The sequence below is a fragment of the Prenolepis imparis genome, unplaced genomic scaffold, assembly GCF_030444845.1.
Source record: "Prenolepis imparis isolate NDT839.2.m4 unplaced genomic scaffold, iyPreImpa1.0 SCAF_10, whole genome shotgun sequence".
Lineage (NCBI taxonomy): Eukaryota > Metazoa > Arthropoda > Insecta > Hymenoptera > Formicidae > Prenolepis > Prenolepis imparis.
This window is the reverse complement of record NW_028141168.1, coordinates 3,159,821-3,172,474: the sequence shown is the minus strand read 5'-3', so window position 1 is coordinate 3,172,474 and position 12,654 is coordinate 3,159,821. Positions and strand designations below refer to the sequence as shown.

Sequence of the window (12,654 nt, the reverse complement as noted above, 5' to 3'; positions counted from 1 at the left end):
TCCTCTTCTCACATTTCTCTTCTTCTATCCGTTCTCCTCTTACCGCTTCACTCCACTTCCTGTCTTCTCCGCTCTCCGACTCATTCTTTTTACACTCCTTCCTCTCTTTCTTCCTTTCCTCTTCCAGTCTCTCATCCCCTTCCACGTTCTTCCTCCATAACCTCTCCATCATCTCCAGTCTCTCTAGCCTTTTCTCCACTCTTCTTCTCCTTTCCTCCTCCTCAGTCTCTCTCTTCCTCTCCATCACCTTCAGCATCTTTTCCATTATCACTCTCATCTCCTTTATCTCTCTCACTCTTTCATCCATTCCATCTTCCGACTTTCTCTCTCTCCAACACCGTATCCTCTCTTCTACCTTCTCTTAACTTTTCTTCAGATCTCTTCCTCTTTTCCACATCCGGCTCTATCAGCGTCCTTTCTCCCTCCTGTCTCCTTCCTTTCAAACAAATAACCAAACAAATCAACAAATAAATACTCTCCGGTGCTTCTTTCTCCCGTGACGCACGTGTGCCACCTTCTCCATAACCTCTTATCCGTCAGCTGTATCGATTATCGATTTGTTCTGTCGATCCTTCTCCCGTCGTCCGTTACGCCCTCTCTCCGCTCTCTCTCCTTTCTCACTACCTCGTACCTCTGCAGCACCATCTCCCTCGATCTACCTTTCCTCCGTCTTATCCTTTTCCTCTTGTACCAGCGCCCTCTTCATTCACTCCTTCTCTACGCCACGTCTCCTTTTCCCTTCGTCATGCTGCTCCTTATTTTCCACCTTCCGCTAGAGCCTTCTCTTTACACTCCATACACTCCACCATTTCTCCCAACTCCACCTTCTCTCTTCTATCTAAAACTCCATTCCACTTACTCCATCTCGTTCTTAACACCTCCTTTTCCTCGCTCCAACACGGAGCACTACCACACGCTTGTCACTACTTCAGCCGCCATCTTCCCCCTCCTATATATTATATATTATTTTTATAACAAAATTTCAAATGTTAAAATAGTAGAAATGGAGCGGGAAGAGGAACCGGAGGAAGACGAGTAAGAAGGCGAGGAGGAGGAAGAGGAAAATTATGAAGAGGAAGAACAAATGGAGGAAGAAAATTACGAGGAGGACGAAGAAGATGAATACGATCCTCGTGTAGAAGGTAACGGAGTTATTTTACTTTTTTCAAATTCTTATGTTCGAATTTAATCTTAAACGGATTTAAATTTTTAGCAATTCGTCGCTTGTCGGTTAACTATTCTCCGGAATATTAGCGGCGGGGGAGCGGGAAGCGTTACTCGAGATACACCGATTACCACCAAAAGGTGAGTTATCTCATTGTATTATAACGCTAGCAGTTGCGCGAAGATTAAATTCGAGCATAAAAGAAAAGAAAATATCTTAGTATTTTATGTAATGTATATTCGATTTAACAATTTTCTTTTTTTAATAGTACAAAGTGGCGGAGGAGGTAGAGGAAGTGAGCAAAGCGACGCGCCTGAGAGAGTATTATTATCGCACTCGCAGAATAATGGAGAAGAAATCGCGAGGGAAGAGCATGAACAGGATAATATTTCGTCGGAGGCGGGAGAGGATGAAGAGGAGGTAGAAGAGGAGCAGCATAGACATTCGCAACAGCAGGCGCGACAACAGCAACATCAGGTCAGCGATAATTTTAATTATATAACTTTGCTTAGAGAAAATGCGCGTCGATTTAGAAGATTCGGGGTAATCGGCAGAGAAGCGAGTTTCGCGATACGTCCGCTACCCGAAGGCGGGGATATTTATCGTTCCTTAGAAAACGCCTTTCGAGAAATTCACGCGTATGCGACAAATTCGAGTGAACCGGGCGATTATGTAGGATTATCGTTCGATTCGCCGAATTTATCGCACGGTCCCGCGGGTTTATCTTTTCGTCCGGTGCGCGACTTGTCCCATGAGGATATTTGGGGTCTCGTGAGCGCGGTAGCGCAGAGCGCGGGAGGACTCGATATCGCCGAACAATTTAATGTACATATTTTCAACATCGCTGTTCCTTCGGGTCGCGGGCGTGTCGCATTAACGCGTGAAAATATCGCGAAGCGCTCGATAATCGAAATAGCTAATTTTGACAACTTGTGTTTTCCGCGCTCTCTCGTAGTAGCACAAATTTATTGTGAACGCGGTAACATACGTACGGGAGAATTACACGATAAATGGAATAGAGTTAGGCATCCGCAATCGGCGTTACAACGCGAATGGGCGTTAGAATTAACAAGAAATGCTGGTGTAATAATACCCGAAGAAGGATGCGGGATTCATGAAATCGAGCGCTTCCAGCGATATCTCGCCGCTGATAATATCGCTATCGCTGTATATAATTTTAGTACTTTTGGTCGCGGCGAGAAACCGTTCTACGACGGCACAGCGATACTCGCTTCTCTCGGACGCGAATCCTCTCATCGGCTAAATATTATGTATTATGAGGATTCGTGTCATTTCAACCCTGTACTAAATTTAAAAGCCGCCGCGGGTTCTCGTAATTATTGCGTAGCGTGTAATGTAGGCTTTCGCAACGATAGAGGTAGCGGTCACCGGTGTTCAAATAAATGTCCGCGTTGATTTGCCGTGCCAGCGACCGATTACTTCGACGCGCAAATCGTAAAATGCGATGCATACAATCGGACGTTTTACGGTGCATCGTGTTTCGAGCGTCATCGTAGGGAAAAATCATATGACGGTAGATCGCACGCGAGTGTTTGTAGTGTCATACGATTTTGCGATGAATGCGGCTGTGTAGTTAAAGCGAAAGCGAAACACGAATGCGGCATTTCTTACTGTAGATTATGTCATTCGGCGCAACCTCGAAATCATTTATGCTATATGAGACTTCTTCGTCGCGACGTTAATTCCTCCGCCGGATTATCGTCGTCGACATCACATCCGGTGGTAGAAGCGTCGACAGTATTAGGTATATCCGCCGAGGAGCGCCAAGAAAGCGCAATTGATAACGAGGAAGCGAGCAAATTTGCATATGAAGGCGGAAAAGGACGCGTAGCATTCGTGTTTTACGATTTTGAAACGCGGCAGGACGAAACGATCGAAGGTACGACGTCCGTAAAAAAATACGTTCCGACACTCTGCGTCGCGCAACAAATTTGCGAAGTGTGCACGCAAAACAATGATATGTCAGTGCGTTGTCATTGGTGCGGAGTGCGAGAGTTCATGTTTCGTAACGATCCGGTGAAACATTTTGTCGATTTCGCAACGCGAAAGACGAAATATTTCAAGCAGATCATATGTATAGCACACAATGCGAAAGCGTTCGACGCTCAATTTATTTTGCAATATATTGTAGAAAATTGCGTCAATCTCGAGCCGAAAGTGATTTTGAACGGGACAAAGATCGTCGTATTAACGGTTGGACGTACAGAGTTTATCGATAGCGTGAATTATATGCCGATGCGTTTATCTGATTTACCGAAGGCTTTCGGGTTGAAGGATACGCCGGATAAAGGCATTTTTCCGCATTTATTCAATACTATCGAAAATCAATCGTATGTCGGACCATTACCCACCGCACATTACTACTCCCCCGAAACTATGAAATCGAAAGAGCGCGAACGCTTTCTCACGTGGCACACGGACATGCGGCTAAAAAACGCCGTGTTTGATTTTCAACGCGAGATAGTGCAATATTGCCGTACCGATGTTGATATACTTCGACGAGCGTGCATGGCGTTTAGAACAATTTTTATAGATCGCGGAAATGTATGCCCGTTCGAGGAATGTACAACTATCGCTTCGACGTGTATGACAGTTTTTCGGAAAAACTTCTTACACTTGAATACAATAGGTGTTATTCCAGCCGGCGGATACAGAAAAGCGAACATATATTCGCGTAAAGCTCTGCAGTGGCTGGTATGGAAGGAGCGCGAGCTCGGTCATCCTATAAACCATGCAGGGCGTGCGCGCGAATATCGTACGATCAACGGCACACTCGTCGATGGTTATCATGAAAAAACATCGGAAACGGGAGTAACGTCGCGTCACGTGCTGCAATTCCACGGCTGCTTTTGGCACGGATGTACATCGTGCTTTCCGATAAATTGCGATAAAACGCTTTCGTCGGCTATGGACCGTAAAGACACGATTGACTCGCGATACGAACGAACTCTCGCGATCTCGTGGCGACTGCGACAGCGGGGGTATTTGGTGACAGAAAAGTGGAAGTGTACCTTCGATCGGGAAATGCGGGACAATCGCGAGATGCGCGAATTTCTCGAGAGCCATTCGATGGTGGAAACAGCACCGCTCGATCCTCGCGACGCATTTTTCGGTGGACGTACGGGAAATATCGCGACTCTTTACAAAATCACGGATGCGGAGAAAATACGTTACGTGGATGTATGTTCTTTGTACCCGTATATATTGAAGACGGGTGCTTTCCCTATCGGCCATCCCGATATTTATGTCGGCGATGAGTGTTCCACTTTAATCGGAACGGCTCCGAATTATGATTTTGATACTGTCGAAGGCCTCGTACGTTGCACGGTACTTCCACCGCGCGATTTATTTCATCCAGTACTCCCGTATCGCGTGCACGGAAAATTGTTATTCGCCTTATGTCGCAGTTACTGCGAAACATTTTCGCTGACGTCGTGTACGCACGAGCGTCCTAGTGAACGCGAATTCGATGGCACGTGGGTGACCTGCGAATTACGCAAGGTCATCAAAAAAGGTTATCTCGTGACAAAAGTAAATGAAATTTGGCAATATAAAATTAGCCAATATAATCGCGAAACACAGCAAGGTGGATTGTTCGCCGAATATATAAACTCATTTCTACAACTTAAACAGGAAGCAAGCGGGTGGCCGGGCGAATGCGAGGACGATAACGCTAAAGAGCGATACCTGCGGGAGTACGAGGAAACCGAGGGTATTGTTCTCGATAAGCGTAACATCGCGCGAAATCCCGGTTTACGCTCGGTCGCGAAGCTTTGTCTGAATTCATTCTGGGGTAAATTCGGCCAGCGATCCAATTTACCAAACACCGAAGTCGTTAAGACACATCAGCGTTTTATGTTGTTATTAACAAGTCCCGAGCACGAGATAACCGATATATTACCTGTAAACGATGAGGTAATATATGTTTCGTGGCGGTTGCGACAAGAGGCTGTCGTATCCTCGCCGATAACCAACGTAGTGATAGCCGCATATACGACAGCGCAAGCACGTTTAAAATTATACGAATATTTAGAGCGTTTAGATCGTCGCGTGTTATACTACGATACCGATTCCTGTATTTATGCGAGCACCGGTGATCCGACTGAATATGAACCTCACACGGGTAATTTTCTAGGCGATATGACCGATGCCTCGGCTCTGGCGGGATTGGCTCCCATGGAGCTCCAGGCGTACACCCATAAAAGGGTGTACGAAAGAATTAGGGAGCTTCGTGGGATGAACTTCCGTATAACGGAAAGGGTCCGGGGCGTCGTCAGAACGCAGGCCCGACGACGCATGATTGAGGAATGGGGGGATTGTTTGGAAAACATCCCCCCAACTAACTCAGGAAGAAGAGTCGTCGGGGCCGTGAGACCGGTCTTGGAAGAGTGGGTAGATAGGTCTCACGGCAGGATGTCGTTTCACCTTACACAGGTGTTCGCCGGACACGGATGTTTCGGCGAATACCTGTGTAAGATAGGGAAGGAGCGCACCACGCAGTGCCATCATTGCGAGGAGGACAGGGACACGGCGCAGCACACGCTGGAGTTCTGTCCGGCGTGGGCAGAGGAGCGCCGTGTCCTTGTCCAAATTATCGGAAGTGACCTCTCGCTCCCGGCCATCGTTGCCAAGATGGTCGGGTGCGAGGAGGCGTGGGAGGCGGTCTCCTCCTTCTGCTTCAAAGTTATGACGCAGAAGGAGGAGGCAGAGAGGGAGCGGGAGAGACGGGGGAGGCGGGGTAGGCTTACCCCCGAATCCAGCGAGGAGACGGATGACCCCACCTGGGTGCCCCGTCGTGGAAGGGCCGAGAGGGCGCGAGAGGGGGGCGATGCCAGAGGCAGGGGTGGCGGCGGCGGGGGCGGCCCGCCGAGGCGGGGACGCGGAGGCGGACCCCCTCGTCGCCGAAGGAGAAGACGCCCACCGGAGGGAGTGGACGATTAGACGGGGCGTTGGGCGAGGGGCGCTGTACCCCCCTCGCCCAAGGAGAATGGAGGAGAAGGCCCGTAAGGGCGGAATAGCTGGGCGAGGGGCGCGGTGCCCCCCTCGCCCAGAGATAAGGAGGGTAGCCCGTGAGGGCGGAGCAGTCCTAGAAGGAGGGCGGGGGCGGGTGTCGCCCGGCTGGCGGCCGCACGGCGCAAGCTCTGCGGCCGGGGGTTGGGCGGCATCCGTCCCCGCCCCTGCCCTGCCGAGTTCCACCCCTAGGGGAGGGCTTCAGCGGTGCCCCCAGACCGATGGTCGGATCCCGTAAAGGGAGGGGACCGCGGCCTGGGTGCACGGGGAATCGCAGGGGCCCGGAAACATGCTGGGTCCCATTGCACGTGATCCCCCGGGAAGGGACGCGGCAGTGGCGGCCCTCTCATCGGTGCCATAGAGCGCCGGTGGGAGGGCACCGCTGTCTGCGGTGAGGACTCCCCCCTTCTGGGGGAGCCCTCAGGAGAAGAGCTCCCGGAGCGTCGGCCGAAACTCCCGTCCCTTAGGGAGGGAGAGGGAGCCCCGTTCCGGGAACGGGGGGTGGCGGCTCGAGCGGGAACACTCGAGCTGTGACCCCGCCCCCCAAACTCTTTGGGAGGGCGCGGCGTGGGGGCGGTGCCCCCCTGCGCCGCAACCGGGAAAGGACCGCACGACCAATTCGCGGGGGAGAGTATCCTCCTCTCGGGGAGGATGCTCTCCTGAGTAGGTAGGGCCAGGGGATGGCAAGAAGTTATGCAATAGATGGTTCCTGGCCATCCCCATAAGCGCCAGCGAAGGCACCCGCTGTGGTTTTAGTGAGTTAGATCTTGGACCCCACCGTCGATCCATATGTGGATCGGCGATGGGGGACAAGGAGTCCCACATAACCCTCATCCCCTACCCGGGGGGTGAGTGGTACCATGAGGTTTCCACAGCGCAAAAAAAAAAAAAAAAAAAAAAAAAGGCGATATGACCGACGAACTCGAGAGCTACGGACGCGGTAGCTACATCGAAGATTTCGTGTCCGATGGCCCAAAATTTTACGCCTATATCGTGCGAACACCTGAGGGTCGAGTATATGAAACCTGTAAAGTTAAGGGAATAACCCTCAATTACGAGAACTCACGGCGCGTTAATTTTAATAGCATTAAAAAATTATTATTAGTGCGAGAAAAGAATCTAGAAAAAGAACAAGAAGATAACGAAAAAGAAGATGAAACTACAATATATTTACGTTTTAGCGCAATTCGACGCACTGCGTTTCATGAAATTGTAACGCGGGACGAATCGAAAATATGCGCACCAGTGTTGGTGAAACGTAGATTTATTAATAACGGTTACTCGATTCCGTACGGATATTTATCATCGAAATAATTCTTTTCTCGCGTATTTTCTTCAATATTTTATATAAGTATTTTATACATTTATTAGGAAAGCAATGTAAATTTTTGTAAAAAGTATATGTATATAGTATTAGTAATAATTCTCTGCAATTGTAACAATAAATTTAAAAATAAAATGTCATATTCCTGTTATTTTAAATGTAATATGCTATAAAGGAAATATATTTTTATGTATCATGTTTATGTAATAATATCGATTTTATTTAAAAATTACCATAAAGTAAAATTTTGTACCTTAAATTGTCTTACATTTCATTCTCTATTCTTCCTTTACCTCGAAATAATTTTATTCTTTTCAGCAATAAAACCTTTACGTAGCGTCACTAGAATGCGAACTCGAATGCACGTGTTTTCTATTAGGTCTCTTTTTGTTACCCGAGGTGACGATAATTAGCCTAAATTGAAAGAGGAGGCTAGCCGCATGTACTTTTTGTATATCTTTTTGTTTTCTTTATTAGCGACGATGCCGACGGTCAGCCGAAATTAGTGCGTTTTTTATTTATCTTTTTTCAGCGCTATACACGATCACCGGGGACCAACCGCTCTATGACAGCTTTGTTATACCGCGTTTTTTTATCGACATTTTCTCGGCTTTTTTCAGAAACGCTATCTGCTCACCCCCTACTCTTCCAAAAAAAAAACAACCAATCAGAGTGCTGGGCCACTATAGTTAGAGCCTATCATAGACGGGGTGGAGTGCCATAATCCCCACGTCTGCTACGCTATACCACGATATTTTATCGCCATTTTGTCGGCTTTTTTCAAAAACCCTGCCTACTCTCCCACTCCAAAAACAAAACCAACCAATCAGAGTGCTGGGCCACTATAGTTAGGCCTATCAGAGCCCTGGGCCTAATGACCCCTATTAGCGGATCGACCAATCACGGATCGAAAAGTCTAGCCACGCCCCTCTGGCGCCAGTGACCAAGTGGTGGGGGTTTGTTTTGACTCACTATAATGGCCCACATACTACTTAAATTGCAGTTTTGAGGCTTTAATTTGTGATGCTCCAGCGAAAGCATTTGTTCTATGCGAAAAGGGACATTGTGGTTATTCTAGCTGTACTAAGTGTCAAACAGAAGGAGAATATGTAGGAAACAGAATATGTTTCCCTCAAGTGGATGCACTACTTCGAACAGATGACGATTTCATTCGAAAGATTGACGATAACTATCACAAGCCAGATATCACCTGCAGTTTGCTAGAAATACCACATTTTAAGCCTGTTACTAATGTTCCCTTAGATCATATGCACTTGGTGTTCTTAGGAATTATGCGCAAATTAATAAATTTATGGCTGTCTGGAAAATTGGATTATCGACTACAACATAGATCTGTTGAAGAAATCTCTACAATTTTTTATTGTTTAATAACACTGTTAAAGCCTGCAATACCTGTAGAGTTTGCGAGAAAGCCACGAGCACTGACTTGTGTGAAATTATGGAAAGCTACAGAATAGCGATTGATTTTATTATATACGGGTCCACTGGCTTTTAAATCCATATTAAAAAAAATGTGTATACCAACTTTATGACATTACATGTGATTATCCGCATTCTTTCTTCACCAGATTTAAACCAATACTTCAGTTATGCGCAAGATTTGATATTTTTCTTTATTAAAACATTTAAGAAAATATATGGTATTGAGAATATGTCACATAATATTCACAGTTTTGTACATCTTGTTGATGACGTCAAACGGTTTGGAACGCTTGATAATTTTAGTGCTTTCAAGTTTGAAAATTATATGAAAACATTGAAGAAATATATTAGAAAATCAGAGAAACCCTTTTGTGCGAAGATATTGTGAAAAAGAAATAAACTCGGATTTATCACTATTATCAACTTCTCTTTCATCACATTCTGTTTTGGTAAATGCAAATTTAACAAATTTGCATTATGATGGTCCAGTTGTTTCCAATTGCAACAATCCCCAATATAAAACTATAAAGTACGAAGGAATTGTGTTGAAAGCTGGAACACTTGCGGATAGTTGCTGCGGATTAAATTGTGGTGCTATTGTGTGTATAGAAAATATAGCACATTCAGAGCACAATATTCCAGTTATTATAGGTCGCGAATTTTTAGAAAAAAAGGACCTATATAATGTTCCTTGTCCATCTTCTTTACTTGGCATTTATATTGTACATTCATACTCAAATTTGAAATCGTGGCCATTAAAAACTGTTGTCAGAAAATATATGAAGTTGCCTCTTGAAAATGACAAATATGCAGTTTTTCCATTGATACATAGCAAAATGTAATATATTGAAACAGAATGGCTGACACGTTGAAGATGTACGCGGTCGTTGAATTTGAAGATGGACTGTCAGTGATTCCAGACATTTGGTTGACTAAAGATCGAAAAGAAGCATTTTGGCCTACTTACACTAATACTGCAAGATACGACAAAGCGGTTAAACGTATGGAGGAGCCGGAATCTACGTGGTTAAAATGTACCATTATAAAAATATATGGAACATTTTGTAAGTAACATTATATTCTTTTCTGAAATATGTGTGTATTATTATTTGTTTTTCGCATGTAACATTAATATTTGTTGATGTTTTTTAATAATTGTAGGAAAATGGTACATGTTTTATTACGATTAACTTTTGTTGCAGTGAGTTATGCAGTGGCGAGACAAAAGTTGAAACAAGCCGAACATGAGTCTGATCTTGCATCTAATACTGAAAACGAAGATTTTCGTAAGAAGTCTAGGAAAGATAGAGCCGCTAAAAACTTGGATACATCAACGAGCAGCAATAATGCTGAACTGTCAGACGACAGTATTATGTCAGAGATTCCAGAAATACCAAAAATTTCGAAAAAAACTACACATATGAAGAAAATAGAGGCTGCACAAACAAGTAAGAGCTTTATAAAGCATTAATACACTAAAAAATAATAGAACGTTTCAATAACGTATTGTTGTATGATTTTAAGGTTTTCATGACAGATATAATGATAAGAGACAAAGTCATACTCATCAAAGTGCTAAGAAAGTTGGAAGTACTGCTGCATCAAAGAAGTACTACAATGTAGGAACAAAAGATTTTCGTAAGTATAATTTTTGTGGAAATATAAAATAAGATTTGCACAAAAAATTTATAACTAGATATCTTCGAAATTTTCAACTGGTTTATACTTTGAATATCCATCTATCTATCTAAAAATGATATAAATAATATGTACAATGGTTACATTGTTTCATTACTTTTAGATCCAATACGTATTGAAAATGATAAACAGTGCCGAGATTATGAAGATAATGATAACAATCCGAGCTTCACCTCTAATAAAGGTTAGTATGCAAGTAATTTCTATTTTTTTTTTATTTTAGTTATTCATAAATTTATATATTGTAATATTGTTTTAAATTTACATTTAGATCCACGAAATGAACATTTTTCCAAAGATGAATCGTGTGACGATGACGATAATATTAACGCTCCAATGTCATTAGTAGCAAAGAAGACGAGTAAAGTACCAGGCTCGAACTACAATTGTGAACGAAGTAAGTATGCAATTAGTTTGCATTTTACTTACAATTATTATATATATTAAAGTTATAAAATGTTATTTATTCTAAAAAAATTTTGCATTATCTTTCTTATTTGTAGTTTTCAGCTTACACTTTTTTACATTTTTAATCTGTAGAATTTTTTAAAATGTCATCTTTTGTTTTTACACATAAATTACATCTCTTGGATGTTTTTTAGAATCGAGCGATCCTATACGATATGTAATTCGAAAACTCTCGGATATGGAAATAAAAATGAACGTCATGCACACAGACATAAAAAAAACTCGGAAAGAATGTAGAAAAACTTTCAGCTGGTACTGTCGAAACGGAAGAAAGAGAAAAAATAGATATTTTTCAAGATCTGCCATTAAAAAATAAAAACGATCTTGAAGCTATGGAAACAAAATTAAAAAATAATGTTTCTTATCGAAATCAAATGGTAAGTCGAATGTCTACTTTTCAATATTATAAAATTTTTTAAAAAAAGGAAGGATACCAGTTTAGGATTTAATAGACAATTTAATTCTAAAAAGAGCTGCAGTAATCGTTAAATTGTTTAAAAAATTTTGTCAAATATCAATTTAAATATTGAATATTATTCTTGCATGATAAAATCATATTTATCACCCGAGACTCTATACAAAGAATAGTTAAAAAATAAAACTATATGTGATTATACGTATATCGAAAATAACTATTAATATTTTTACATTTATTAATTTCACCATCCATACATTTACGTGTTTTTGGTTTAAAATCTTATAGTCTTTATCTCTTAATACATATTACACTCGTGTTTATTTCCACACCTTCTATACTTTGTACATGTTTTTATCGTTTTATTTACAAATATTTTAGATGACACAATTGGCATTTGGATTATGTACAAACATGAAAACATCATGTTTGCGACTGATGAAACTAATAGTCTCTAACGAACTGGCAATAAAGTACAGTTGGTACGGTGCAAAAAAGAAACAAATATTTTCCAAATTGGAAATTTGCAAAATGATTTTAAGTACGTAAAATATTCAAAAACAATTTGTATTTTTTTTTAATGAATGCTATAATTCCTGTACAAATTGAAAGACATGTTCCTAAATACTTGTTAACAATTTATTAACTTATTAATTAATAAAACATATTTACCAATATTGATATATTTAAAGTATCTTTTGTGTATATTAGAGATAAAGCATATAACTATTTGTTACTGAACTTAAATTATTAAAATTATAATAATAGTATAATGCTAAAATTAAATTATTATTCACATATTTGTTCTAATATTTATAAATAATGAACAACTAATAAAGATACGTTATTTTTTCAGATGTGATACGAAAATCATTTCCGGATGTAACAGATGACCAGATTTCTGCGCCAATCAAAATATGGTTGGCTCATGCCAAGAAAAGGATAACAAGAAAAGAACAAGAAGAGCGCGTGCCTTTGCAAAACGTTCCATTGTAAACGATGCAGTACAGAGACCAGATTGCGGTGCCGGTTTGCCCACTTTAAGCGCGTGCTAGCAGCCGAGCCCCGTGAGAAGCAGTCTATCTCTACCGCACCGATCTAGTCGTCTAA

General features: G+C 42.4%; 1 pseudogene; it reads left to right on the top strand.

Moving 5' to 3' along the window:
- LOC145941434 (uncharacterized) overlaps positions 1-9,073 on the top strand; it is a 56,178-nt pseudogene extending 47,105 nt beyond the window's left edge.
- The last annotated feature ends 3,581 nt before the right edge of the window (positions 9,074-12,654 follow it).